At 39.3% G+C, this 14,836-nt stretch overlaps 1 non-coding gene across 1 annotated transcript; it reads right to left on the bottom strand.

Annotated features, from left to right (window-relative positions):
• Window positions 1-12,553: 12,553 nt before the first annotated feature.
• Window positions 12,554-12,660, bottom strand: LOC138902149 (small nucleolar RNA R71). The gene has a single exon (XR_011412475.1). It is a non-coding gene; the product is annotated as a small nucleolar RNA R71 (small nucleolar RNA).
• Between the last annotated feature and the right edge of the window lie 2,176 nt (window positions 12,661-14,836).

Here is a 14,836-nt window from a genome sequence, read left to right as displayed (position 1 = left end):
TTGTTATACATGACATGAGACTTCAGTAGAAATTAATAAATATATAATTTAACTCACAAATATCTATGGAGCTCTATGACAAGCGTGCAAAGAAAATAAATGAAATAGTAGTGATAATGCTCCGTCTATACCAAAAAAGAGAATACCATAGACTGAAATATCAAAGATAGCACCGAAAATGAAGGAGACTGTCACGACCCAAAATCCCACCAACGGCCGTGATGACACCTAACCCTTAAGACTAGTAGGTAAACCAACATATAACATAAATAAAAAATAATCTAAACGAGATATAACATAACTGAAATAGTATAAATAGTGGAATAAATCTCCAACAACCGATAATATGTAGATACTGCATCATCAAATCCCTCAAGATCTGGTAGTACGGAGTCATGAGCTCTAATATAGAGTACGACGAAATCTCTCCATAATATAATACTGTCTATAATATAGAAAACAATATGAAAGATAGGGGACTCTAAGGGTCTGCGACGATCATGTAGCACTACCTTGAATCATCTATGTCAGCTACAAGACTCACTCGTGAAGTCCGCTACTGCCAACGCACAGATTTGTACAAAATATGGAGAAGTTTAGTATGAGTACGTGACAACATGTACTTAGTAAGTATCAAGACTAACCTCGATGAAGTAGTGACGCGGTTCAAGTCATGTGATACTCATTAATCAAATAAAACCTGTGCAGTTTATAATAATTCGCAACGAGAATTTAACAAAAGATGCAATATCATCAAATATCATATCAAGAGATATCAACTAAACATGGATAATTAAATCTTGACGAATAAGTCGTCAACATATAATAGAGGCATCACGTAACATGTTAGAATTCAACCCAGAAACATATAAAATGCATAACAAGGCATAAAAGATTCACTTGCATGGTCAAAACTTCCACCTTTATGCTCAAACACCATCAGATTTTATATCAGAATCAACCAACATCTATCAATTTACCACAATCCGCGTGTATGCCATCAAGAGAGAAACATAAGACGACGACCCTAGGGGATGTATTCAAATCCACACGTTGTACAGTATAATACTCGTGCAAAACAGTGACAATATCATCATAACAACACGACAAAGACTTCGCGCCACAACAAACGATAGAAACCTCGTTCCACTTCCAAATAAATTCGCTCAATATGTCCAATTGTGCCATAATTATAACATTCCGAAATAAAATTTCATAATCAAAGAGGCATGCTCACAAGTAATCAATAAGGTGCACAAGGACAATATATAAGGTGCGGATGTATGCTCAAGATGTGAAGCATGACAACGACTAAATCAAGTATAGCAACAATACACAAATAGCCCATCTTGGCCAATTACGAAATAGTAATCCTAAACATGGATACTAGCACGAAAGGAATAGCTTAAGTAGTCATATAATTAATTAAAACATGAATATAAAAGGCATACAATCCAAACAAGGCATAATAGAAACATAACCGGTCATGAATCATACATTGTACCCGCATATACGCTCGTTACCTTGCATATACGTCGCTTTTCACATAATCAAATTAGACAAATAAGATCAAATCCTAAGGGTTATTCCCTCACAACAAGATTAGGCAAGACACTTACCTTAATAAGCCAAATCAACTTTCCAAAATCGCCTTTTCTCTAGAATTACCTCCAATCGGCTCGAATATAGCCAAATATTACTTAATAATGTTAAACAATATCGTAGGAATCAATTCCAAGTAATTAAGGTTCAATCTTTAATCAATTCCCAAAAAGTTTTCAACAAAGTCAATCACGGGTGACATGGCCAAAATTCGAGTTTAGGGGTAGATCCCGTTTACCCATAACCCCAGGAGTTCAAATATGCATTTAGTTTTCAAATCCAAGTCCAAATTATAGCTCAAAATCTTAATTTTTACTCTCTTAAGTTGTAGGCAAAAGCATCAAATTTCTTCATAAAATTTCATGTTCTAGATATTAACAATCTATGTAGATTCTTGAAATAATACCATAAATGACCACTTACATAACATAAAACATAGTACATGAAAGAAAAAAGGCTTCTAATAGTCTTTTATATATTATCATCATTTTCTACAAATAAGTGAGGATATCTTCTCTTTGTATCTTCTTCCGCCTCCCAAGTCGCTTCTTCAACATGTTGGTTTCGCCATAGCACTTTAACGGAGGCGACCTCTCTTGTTATCAATTTTCGGACTTTCCTATTAAGTATGGCAACAAGAACTTCTTCAGAAGTGAAGCCTTCATTAATCTTGATACTCTCCGTGGGATAATGAGTGACGGGTCCCCTGTTACTTGCTTCAACATGAACACATGAAATACGAGATGTACGAAAGATAATTCTAGAGGCAATTCAAGCTCATAGGCTACTTGGCTTATTATTTTCAAGATTCTATAAGGCCCAATGTACCTTGGACTAAATTTCCCTATCCTCCCAAACCACATAACGCCTTTCATGAGAGAAACTATCATGACTCAAAATCCCACCAAAGGTCGTGATTGCGCCTAACATGCTTGCTAGGTAAGCCAACACTCAATAATAGTAACAGAAACCCAATTATTAAGTCAATAACAGGATTTTGTTATAAAATATGAAAGTGGAATAAATCTCAAAATAGCATCATAAATACATAAACCAAGACAGGATCTAAACGTGACACAATTATCTTACAATATGCGCAAAACCTGATGTCACAATATCACGAGTATCTAACAAGAGTAAACAGTCTCGCTAATAACATCTGTCTAGAAATAGGTAAATAGACAGAAAGTAGATAAATAAGTGAAGAGGACTCCATGTGCTGGGGATCGAACAAATAGGGCAGCTCATCACGAAGTCTCCAATGCAAGCTCCAAAGAAGCTGAATGTGTCAATAAAGACCCAAAACAACAATAATTATAGAAATAACATAAGTCTGAAGTGTCAATATGACAAGATGCCGGTAATACAAGATAAATCCCCCCAAAACTGGTAAATACCGAGTCATGAGCTTTACAATGGAATACAAATCTGAAACTAAATAATGATACTGCCTGAACTGAAATAACAGTACATAAGAAAAAACAAGTCAAAACTGAGGTCAAGAATGCAACTCTACCTCGCCTCTCGAAGCTCAGTCCAACAAGCAAATCTACTGCTCATAACTGGTCCCCACATCTGGATCTGTACAATTAAGTACAGAGTGTAGTATAAGTACAACCAACCCAATGTACTTAATAAGTATCGTAACTAACCTCGGCCTGGTAAAGGAAGCGAGAACTATAAATGATACTAGCTATAACCTGTACAGTTTCATCATTTTTAACAAGTACATAAAATAATGAAATCAAGTCATAAAGCACAGAAAGAAGCATCTGTATGTGTATGTGTACAACTACTCAAATACTCTGCTCAGTCAATGTTCAACATATAGATATGATATGCAATTAAATCAGGTAATTAACCACGAAAATGCAAGACCCAAACAACACATTGGCCAAACTTTCCTCAATATCCGCGTGTACACCACTGATAATAGGCGATAAGTATGTAGTTTAGCTACTATTTGCACTCTAACTTAACTGCACTTGATATTTGAATATTAAATGATAACAAATTGCTCTAATTAAGAACTTTATGCTTTGCTGTAGCAAGTTCGGGTTATGAAGACGTTAAAGAGTATTTTGGAGCTAATATGGAGCATTGAAGGCCAATTGGAGGTTAGCGCGCTTAAAAAGAAGAAAGAAAAATGCTGTAGAAAATCCTCCAGGTGAGCGGTCTATGCGCGGCCACGCACTGGCCGCGCATGTCAGGCAGAAATTGGCCAAAGTGCACGGTCGATGCGCGGTCGATGCGCGACCGCACACGTGTTTCCGAGAAAAATCGTCCAAGGCCAATTTTGTAATTTGAGAGGTGACTAACCTTGACCTATATGAAGCCCAGCTCGCCCAAAAAGAGGGTATCTCTGATTTTAGAAGAACTTTGGAGGCAAGAACAAAAAGAGAGCAAGACGGAGAATTCTCCTACGTGTTTTTCATCTTCATCTTCTTAATTCCATTATTGGTTATGACTTTTTATATTGTAATCTTGCATAGTAGTATGAGTAGCTAAACCCGTTATCTAGGGTTGATGGAACTAATTGTTGGATGAAGTCTTGATTACGTTTTGATATAATTGAGTCGTTTTTACTCTATAATTGTTCAACTATGTGTTTCTTGTGATTAATTGAAAAGGCCCTTGATTCGTGTCTAGTTATCTAGTGTTGCTTGAGAAAGAACACTTTATTAGATTGTTGTTGAACAATGCCACTTTCGAGTAAGTTAAGAGATTAATTACTTGAATTTAATAGCGGGATTAGAGATAACGAAGCTTGGTGTGATATTTATGAGTTGTACAAATTGTTAACTAGAGTAGTTTGAGAGAATGCTTCTAGTAAATTATCGTAATTGATCGAGAGATAACTACGGTAAGCAAGAACTCATCATCTTTATAGAGTGTTACAGCGATATTATAGCTAACGTGTCAGGAATTAATCCGACAATTGGGAAAATCAATAACCCTAGATTTTTTTACCCTTGAATTCAACTTCATTCTTGCTTATTGATAGTTTTTATTGTCATTTTTCCTTAGTTAAATAATTTCTGTTAATTATCAAATAAAATCTTGAACTCTGAAAATTGTCTGAGCTTATCATTAGCGATACTAAAAGTTGTAGCAAATAGGTTAGTTCCCTGTGGGATTCGACTCTGGACTCTTGAACCGGATTATTTTTGAAGCGACCGCTTAGTCCTTTTTATAAGGCGTAGTTGGGCGTGTTCAAATTTTGGCACCGTTGCCGGGGAACTAACAGTGTTATTTATTATAACTTGGAAGAATTGCTAGGATTTTTTAGTTTAGATCAATTTTCTATGGTGTTAAAAATATTTCCATTGAAATTCTAACGTTTGTAGTCTTGGGTGTTAAAGGTGCATGCATAGGACCTTCTCAAGAACTAGTGAACTGCTCGAAGCGTTATCAGATCTAGAGAAAGTTTTCAAGGCGCTAAACCGTGCAAACAAGAAAAGTAAACAACAACAAAACTTGAGAGAACAAATCGAATTAGACATGGATGACGAAATAGAAAATCTAATCAACAACAGAAACAATGCGAATGAACCAAACAATCAGGGTGTGGTGCCTCTTGTACCAGAAGCAGTATTATATGAATGGGTACAACCCACCACCGACAATCTGGCAACCGCAATTGCAGTCCCTCAAATACAAGCAGAATCATTTCAAATCACAAACAACATGCTACATTTGTTGCAGAATATGGGACTGTACTCAGGGTCACATATTGAAGATCCTTAGCAACATCTGAAGAATTTCCTGTCGATATGTGTCACGCAAAGGTAACCTAACGTGACACCGTTAGGAAAAGCTAACGCAATAAAGCTGTTATTGTTTCCATTTTCGGTGACAGGAGAAGCTCAGACTTGGCTTAATTCACTCCCCATAAACTCCATCACTATCTGGGTGGAATTAGTTAAGTAATTTTTGAACAAATTCTACCCACCCAATAAAACTGCCCAACAGATTGATGATATATTGAGCTATAGGCAGAAACCAACAGAATCACTATAAGAAATGTGGGATAGGTTCAAGGGTATGCTGGTCAAGTGTCCACATCATGGCATTCCGAATCAGATATTGGGGCAGAGATTCTACATGAGACTGGCTGACGGCTTAAAGGCCAATGTTGATGCTTCAGCAGGTGGAGCATTTTTGAGTAAAACATTCGGAGAATGCAAGATCCTACTTGATAAGATGACCCAAAAGTCAGGATGGATAACAAGAGCCTCTACGATCACTCCGATAGTTCACTCAGTGGCTTTGGACCCAAATAACTCCATAGCTGAGAATATGGCCACTCTCGTTGACGCAAGAAGATTGATGAATCAGGCCAGAAGCAGCAGGTTCACATAGTTGACACAACTAATGTGGGTTTATGTACACCATGCATTGATCAACCATATGTGTGCTCGTGGAGTGCGGAACGTGACAACCAGCACTATCAAGAAGATATGAATTATGTAGCCAACTATGGGGGATAGAGGCAAGGTGGTCAGAATTGGGGTCAACAGAATCAACAGTATAGACCAACCCAACAACAATACAATACCATTCCAGGGGGAGCACGAGCACAAGACCAAGTCGTGCCTTATCAAAGGCAGCAGGGCTACAATTAGCAGCACCAACAACAGTTGGCATACCAACCGCCTCATCAACAGCAGGACAATAATATGATAGAAATCAAGGGCATGCTGCAACAACTCATGGGGACAAATGGAAAGATGCAATAAAAGTTAACCACACATGATTCGGCTATTAAATGCATTGAAACTCAATTAGGCCAGTTATCTATGGCCTTGAACAATCGTCCACAAGGAACGTTGCCTGCAGACACAAACATCAATCCAAAGGAGCAGAATCTAAATCACCTAATGGCAGTGAGTCTCAAGAATGGAAGGGATTTAGATAGAGAGCAAGAAGTTGTTCAATCTAGGAGAGACGCAGTACCCAGTACTCCAGTGACATTAGAGACCGACGAGTCAAGGGAGCTTACAGAGGTTGTAATTGAACATGCACAAGTGGACAAAGGCAAGGAGAAGGAATTTGAACAACTCCCAGAACAGGTGGTGGAAAAGGCTCCTAATAAAGAAAAGACACCAAGCAGTGGGCAGAGGCTAACTCCTGCACTATTCCCTCAAAGGTTGGCATAGCAAAAGAAAGATGATCAATAAAGGAAATTCATGGAAATGCTTAGACAAATTCAATTGAATATTCCGCTGATGAATACTTTGAGGGAAATTCCAGGCTATGCAAAAATGATGAAGGATCTGATGTCTCGAGAATTTGACTTCCAAGACCTGTCTACTGTAACTCTAACTCAAACTTGCAGCGCGGTAGTGACAATGCCTATGGCTCAAAAATTGTCTGATCCCGGTAGTTTCACTATACCATGCACAATTGGAAGTTATGCTTTTGCTAAAGCATTGTGTGACTTAGGAGCCAGTATCAACTTGATGCCTTTGGTACAAAATTAGGCATTGGCAGAGCTAGACCGACATCAATGTTGTTGCAACTGGCTGATCGCACATTCAAAAGGCCGACAGGAATTCTCGATGATGTGCTCGTCTAAGTGGGGAAGTTTTTATTTCCTGCCGACTTCATTATTCTTGACTGTCAAGTTGACGAAGAAATACCAATAATTTTGGGGAGGCCGTTCTTAACCACTGGGAGAGAATTGATCGACTGTGAGACTTGAGAGTTAAAAATGAGGTTGAATAATGAGGAAATAATATTCAATGTTCAACAATCTATGAGGAGGCCCAGTGAATTTGCAAATTGTTCACTAGTGGAGGCGGTGGATGTAATAATATAAGAGGAGGATGAAACCCTTAATGTCGGAGATCCGTTAGAAGCTTGCTTGATGAATTTGGAAGATGTGGATGGTAAAGAGTTGGCAGAGTGGGTCATGGCTCTCGAAGGTCAAGGGTTCTGGAAAAGGAAACCCCAGTTTGAGCCACCACACTTAGAAGAAAGGGCAACACCACCTGCGAAGCCATCAATAGAGGAACCGCCACAGTTGGACCTGAAACCGCTTCCAGCTCACCTCAGGTACGCCTTCTTAGGGCCTAACTCTACTTTACATATTATTATGTCATCTGGTTTGTTAGCTATGCAGGTAGAATAACTCCTACAAGTATTACAGGAATGTAAGACTGCTATTGGTTGGACCATGGCAGAAATAAAGGGTATCAGCCCGGCCTTTTGCATGTACAAGATTCTCTTGGAAGAAGGGCACAAACCTTCTAGAGAACATCAAAGAAGGTTGAACCCGAACATGAAAGAAGTGGTGAAGAAAAATATGATCAAATGGTTAGATGTGGGTATCATCTTCCCCATCTCTGATAGCAACTGGGTCAGCCCAGTTTAGTGTGTGCCAAAGAAGGGTGGAATGGCGGTCGTGCAAAATGAGAATAACGAGTTGATCTCGACTCGTACAGTCACGGGTTGGCGAATTTTCATGGATTATAGAAAATTGAACATAGCCACCCGGAAAGACCATTTCCCCTTGCCATTCATTGACCAAATGTTGGATAGGTTGGCTGTGCGGTCTCACTTCTACTTTTTGGATGGATATTCGGGGTACAATCAGATCTCAATAGCCCCTGAAGATAGAGATAAAACATCCTTTACTTGTCCATATGGCATTTTTGCCTTTCAGAGAATACCGTTTGGCCTGTGCAATGCATCGGCTATATTTCAGAGGTGTATGTTAGCCATTTTCACTGATATGGTGGATGATATTATGGAAGTCTTTATGGATGATTTCTCAGTGGTGGGGGATTCATTTGAATACTGTCTTCACAATTTAAGAAGAGTGTTAAAAAGGTGTGTGGAGACAAATTTAGTGCTGAACTGAGAGAAGTGCCATTTTATGGTACAAGAAGGTATAGTATTGGGGTATCGAGTGTCCAGTAAAGACATTGAGGTCGACCATGCTAAGGTTGATGCGATTGAGAAGTTGCCACCACCTACTTCGGTCAAGGAAGTGAGAAGTTTCCTTGGGCACGCCGGGTTTTACATGCGATTTATAAAAGATTTCTCTAAAATTGCTAACCCCTTATGTAAACTCCTTGAAAAGGATCATCCCTTTGTGTTCTCTAATGATTGCAGGTTGGCATTTGAGGAGCTAAAGAAGAGACTGGTGACTGCACCAATCATTGTTGCACCCAACTGGGAGCAACTGTTCGAGCTCATGTGTGACGCGAGTGACTATGCTATAGGAGTAGTCTTGGGGCAGCGAAAGGACAAACTGGTGCACCCAATTTACTATGCAAGCAGAACGCTAAGCGATGCACAACCTAATTATACCGTGACTGAGAAAGAGATATTGGCGGTGGTGTTTGCCTTCGACAAATTCAGGTCTTATTTGATTGGTTCAAAAGTGATTGTTTATACTTACCATGCAGCACTTAGGTACTTGATAGCAAAGAAGGAGTCAAAGCCACGCTTGATTCGTTGGGTTCTTTTGCTACAAGAATTCGATTTGGAGATCCGCGATAGGAAAGGGACAAATAACCAAGTGGCAGACCACCTTTCAAGGTTGGAGGGAGCTGAAAAGAAAGTAGAGGTTGAAGATATAACTGAGACATTCCCGGATGAATAATTACTAGCAGTGGCAATGGAGGAGATGCCATGGTATACTGATATTGCTAATTATTTGGCAAGCGGTATTGTACCTTATGAACTCTCTTCGATTCAAAAGAAAAAATTCTTTCGCGATTGTCGGTCTTATTACTGGGATAAACCTTTACTCTTTAAAATATGTGTAGATAACATGATCCAGAGGTGTATCCCCGAGAAAGATCAATCTTCTGTTTTGTAGGCTTGCCATGCTTCACCATATGGTGGGCACTTTGGAGGAATTTGGACAGCGGCGAAGGTGTTGGAGTCGGGTTTGTATTGACCGACTTTATTCAAGGATGCTCATGCTTGGGTGAAAAGTTGTGATGAGTGCCAAAGGACATGCAACATATCTCGCCGTCACGAGATGCCGATGACTACAATTCAAGAGGTGGAAGTATTTGACATGTGGGGGATTGATTTTATGGGACCATTTGTCAGCTCGTATGGTAACAAGTACATATTGGTAGCAGTTGACTACGTATCCAAATAGGTTGAAGCTGTGGCCCTTCCAACAAATGATGCCAAAGGAGTGACATGCTTTCTAAAGAAAAATATTTTCACATGTTTTGGCACTCCGAGAGCTATAATCAGTGATGATGGAACCCATTTTTGTGATAAAGCGTTCACAAGGCTGTTAGAAAAGTATGGAGTTCGCCATAAGGTTGCCATACCTTACCACCCACAAACGAGCGGGCAAGTGAAAGTGTCCAACAGGGAAATCAAAAGTGTCCTGACCAAAACAGTGAATGCGACAAGGACTGATTGGGAAAAGAAGTTAGATGATGCATTATGGGCATACCACACAATATTTAAAACTCCAATTGGTATGTCTCCATAAAAGTTGGTGTTTGGAAAAGAATGCCATCTTCCAGTGGAGCTTGAGCATAAAGCCTTATGGGCACTGTGGCAGTTGAACCTGGAAATGGAAACCACAGGCACAAGTAGAGTCACAGAGCTACATGAACTTGAGGAATTCTGGTTCCATGCATTCGAGAATGCAAGATTGTACAAAGAAAGGATGAAGATGATGCATGATAAGCACATTCTAGATCAGAAATTCAAACCCGGAGATCAAGTGTTGTTATACAACTCGAGATTAAGATTGTTTTCGGGTAAGCTGAAATCTAGATGGTCAGGACCATTTAGAGTTGTGCAAGTGTTCTCAAGTGGAGCAGTAGAAATTAAGTGTTTTGCACTTAATGTGTGTTTTATGCCTTGCAGGAGTGATTCCGAGCTATGTAGATGTTGTGAAATGAGTTCAAGCGATTTGGTGCTTTGAAGTCTGAGTAAAAACCTAAGGGATCAGGTCGGGATCGGGTTCGGGGGTCGAGGACCAAGTCTGGACGTCAAAAATTAAAGTTTGGTTTGTACTCTGAGAATTCCCAACTGCCGCGGCGTGTGGGGCGGCGCGTGGGGCACCACGCTAATGGATCTCTGCTGTTTGTCAGGAATTAGATCTATGGATCTCCACACTAATGCCCCGCATGGCGCGTCGCCCCATTATTACAGAGTTATTTTCCTATTTCAACTAGGAGAAGGTGGTTTCGTCTGGGCCCGACCCTACTTGGTATAAATACATGGAAAAATGTTATTTTCTGGACTTTGACACATATTCGACCTAAGGAGGTTAAGAAGGAGTTGGAATAACACGAGCACAAGGATTTCATCATTCCTTCCTCACTCAAGACACGAGTTTGGATTGAATTTATGTTTTCCTATACTTTAATTTTATTTGTGATGAATTGCTCCATATCTATGGAGTAGTTCTCTTTAGGGTTTGATGGATTTGGTGTATTGATGATTGTTTGTGGATTATAACTCTAGTTTTATGTATTGAAGCATTTTTGGATGATTTAATCATTGCATCTATATTTACTTGTTCATGTAATCGAGAGAGGCATAACTTGTGATATCTTTGCATTATATTGTTGGTTGAGTTCATTAATTCTTCTTAATAATCGAAAGAGGCTAGTTGAATCATTGATTATACCTAGTTAGGAGGATAATCGAGAAAGGTTCTCCTAAAGACCAATCCACTACGCATTCTTGCATATCTTCACGTGCTTAAATTGGTTCATCTTGTGAGGTTAAGACTTAATCGAGAGAGGAGTGTGCCTCACGTTTGAGCTAATAATTGAGTGAATTCGAGAGACTCACTTGAACATTATAAGTGAATTATCTAGATTTAGACCCCAAACAATTATCTTTCACTTATCCCATCAAAACCCTATTTTCTCCAATTGATAACTTCCTTGCTTACTTTTGTTGTGATTGTCATTAGTCAATAGCTTTAGATTCTTAGTTAATTGTAGTTAGAAGTCACAGAAATCTCAATTGTTGATCATCTTGGATAGCAATCAAGCTAGAAACTACAAGAATACTGTTTAAATCCAATCCCTGTGGATACGATATTATACTATACTATATTTGACTAGCTAGCATAATTTAAGTGTGTGTTTCTAGCTCGTCAAATTTTGGCTCCGTTGCCAGGGATTGGCAATCAATAATGTTTGAAATAGTTTGTAGTGCTAATTCAAGAATTTTGTTTTCTTTTTATTTTATTTTTCCCTTTTTACGTTTGGTGTTCTTTGGTTGTGCGCATGTTATCGGTTAAGATTGGTGCATGGCTCGAGCTTTTATGAAAGTAGTGCTACCATACGAGCCTGAGTGAGAAACAAAACTGCGACAACTGAGGAAGGAAAAAGATCTCACCGAGAAGCTAAAAAAGGTTGGGCAATCCTCAACTCAAGAAACTATGGTCGAAAACGGTGATGATAATGTAGATTTGGATATGAGGGAGGCAACACAACAACGAGAAAAAGTTGCATGGGATGCTGAGGAAGCAGCTATTAGAGATGCACAGATCATCTATGAAGAAGAGAGGGGCCCCAGACTTAATCAACATCAACCCTTGGTTGCAGACCAGTTTGGAAATATAGCTCCCAGGCCTGGGAGACCACTTGGCGATTATGCTAGACCGGTCTACAATCAAGGATTATCCAGTGTTAGACCACCTCCAATTACAACAAAAGATTTCGAGTTGGAGCAAAGGTTGCTTCAAACCCTTCAGAATTGCTGTGTCTTTAGAGGGAAGCCAAATGAAAATCCAAACACACATCTTATAGACTTTGAGGAGATTATGAATACATTTCAATACAATAGGGTGTCACAAGATGCAGTGTACTTAAGGGCATTCCCCTTTTCACTTAAAGATGATGCTAAGGAGTGGCTTCAGAGTTTGCCCAGTGGATCGATCAGAACTTGGGAGGAGATGACTAGAAAATTCCTTGATAAATATTTCTCCTCAGCTAAGATGAGCAAGATTAGAAGAGAAATCCATAACTTCTGCCAGAATGAAACTGAAACTATTTTTGAAGCATGGGAGAGGTTTAAGGAGATAATTTGAAAGTGTCAACATAGCGGAATTGAACTCTGGATGAAACTCTAGGATTTTTGGGAAGGATTGACACCGGCCTCGCGTAGAACATTGAGCAATGCAGTTGGAGGCCCTTTGATGAAGAAGACTCCAGAAGAGATAGTTACAATTCTTGATGAGTTATCTGAAGATGCTAATCAGTGGCCCTCTGAGAGTGCTGAAAGAAGAAGATCAACTCGTGTTCACCAAGTTGATGCTAATACATATGTGCAGGTACAACTTGATGCTATGGCTAAAGAAATACGAAAGCTGACCTTAGCCTCAATACAAAATGAGCCTCACGCAGCTTGTGATATATGGGGAAGAGGACACCCTACTCATGAGTGTCAAGCCTCAACTGAGAAAGTGAATGCTGTGGGAAATTACAATTTTAATACAATGTATCAGAGACACCCCAATATTTTATGTAGTTCACTTGGGGGTACTGCGAATGCATGGCAACAAAATAATCCCAGACCCCAGGGACAAGGAGGTCCTAGATTTATGAATCAACAGAGGCAGAAATTGCAGCCTCAACAACCCATTCAATCTGGCATATAAGAGCTCATGAAAGCCTTCATTCTGAAAACTGATGAGAGGCTTGAAACTCATAGCGCAGCTACACGGGAACATGGAGCAGCTATGAAGGAACTGGGCACTAGTTTTCGAAACCTAGAGAGACAAGTGGGACAGATTGCAACAATATTATCTGAGAGGGCTCCAGGAACTCTCCCCGCTGATACGTAGAGAAATCCCAAAGAAACAGTGAATGCTGTAACTCTGAGAAGTGGGCAAGTGTTGAAAGATCTCATCCCAATCCAAAAAGATATTAAACTTTAAAAAGAAAGTGGGAAGCATCTGAATAATGATGTTGATAAAAAGAAGAAGGGCCAGATAAAAACTGAGAAGAATAAAAAGGAAGAAAAATCAAGAAGGGAGGAACCTGAGGAGAGCCACTATATGCCTGTTTTATCCTTCCCTCAAAAGCAAAGTAGAGAAAAGATAGACAAGCAGTTTGGGAGATTTCTGGATGTGCTGAAACAAGTTCATGTAAATTTTCCATTCACCGAAATGCTTGCTTATACCAAATTCTTGAAGGACATCCTTACAAAGATGAGGAATATAGAAGAGACCTCAATGGTCAAGCTCACAGAGCATTGCAACGCGATATTGCAAACAAACTCCCACAAAAGTGTGGAGATCCAGAGAGTTTTACTATACCTTGATCATTAGGAACTATCTATTTTGATAAATATTTATGTGATTCTGGTGCTTCAATTAATTTAATGCCTTTATCTATTTACAGAAAACTAGACAAGGAGATTGGAGAGATAAGGTCTGCACCCATATCTTTGCAACTGGCATACCAAACGACTATAATACTCGAGGGGATAGTGGAAGATGTGTTAGTTCGGGTGGATAAGTTTGTATTTCCTATGGATTTTATAGTGGTGAATATGGAGGAAAACAAGGAGGCCCCCGTCATCCCGGGAAGACTATTATTAGCGACAGGCAGAGCTATATTAGATATACACGAGAGAAAAATCATGCTTAGAGTGGGTGAGGAGACTGTGACTTTTGAGATGAATGTAGCAAAGGGAGCACAAAAGGAAAAACCAGCTGCAAGTGTTGAGTGGAAAGTGAAAGGCTCGAAAGAGAAGGGTGCAGTGAGCGAGAAAGATAAGTGTGGGGTGTACCCCCAAAAGGCTGAGAAGAAGCTATTTGCATGGATATGCATATTAGTTCGAAGGCGAGGAATGGAGCCCGACTTTGACTCAGACCCCGACTAGATGTTCAGAGAAGTTTCCTTTACCCTATGCTTTTTAATTGTGTGTCATGGGGACATGCCACAACTTAAAGTATGGGATGGGGTATATGTTGTATGTATGCATGTATGTATATTAGTTTTAGGTTTTGTTGTTTTAGTAGTTAGAGATAAAAAACAATTGAGAAAAAAACATAAAAGTTTTAAAATTTCCGATTTTCCCGACGATGGATATCATTCGATGGGTTTCTTGAGGAAGTAAAGTTGAAAGAAAAAGACAAAAAGATTTTCTTTTATTAGGTAGTGTAACAATTCCCCCTTGATTTTTCTTTGTGCCGCGGTTCTTTTCCAAGGGTTTTGTTTGAACCGGGTGTAGTTAGTTTTTATTTTTATTAGGAGTAGGAAACTTTGTGCTATGATTT

The sequence above is a fragment of the Nicotiana tomentosiformis genome, chromosome 11, assembly GCF_000390325.3.
Source record: "Nicotiana tomentosiformis chromosome 11, ASM39032v3, whole genome shotgun sequence".
Taxonomy (NCBI): Eukaryota; Viridiplantae; Streptophyta; class Magnoliopsida; order Solanales; family Solanaceae; genus Nicotiana; species Nicotiana tomentosiformis.
The sequence above is the reverse complement of the archived record's forward strand: the minus strand, read 5'-3'. Positions and strand labels throughout refer to the sequence as shown.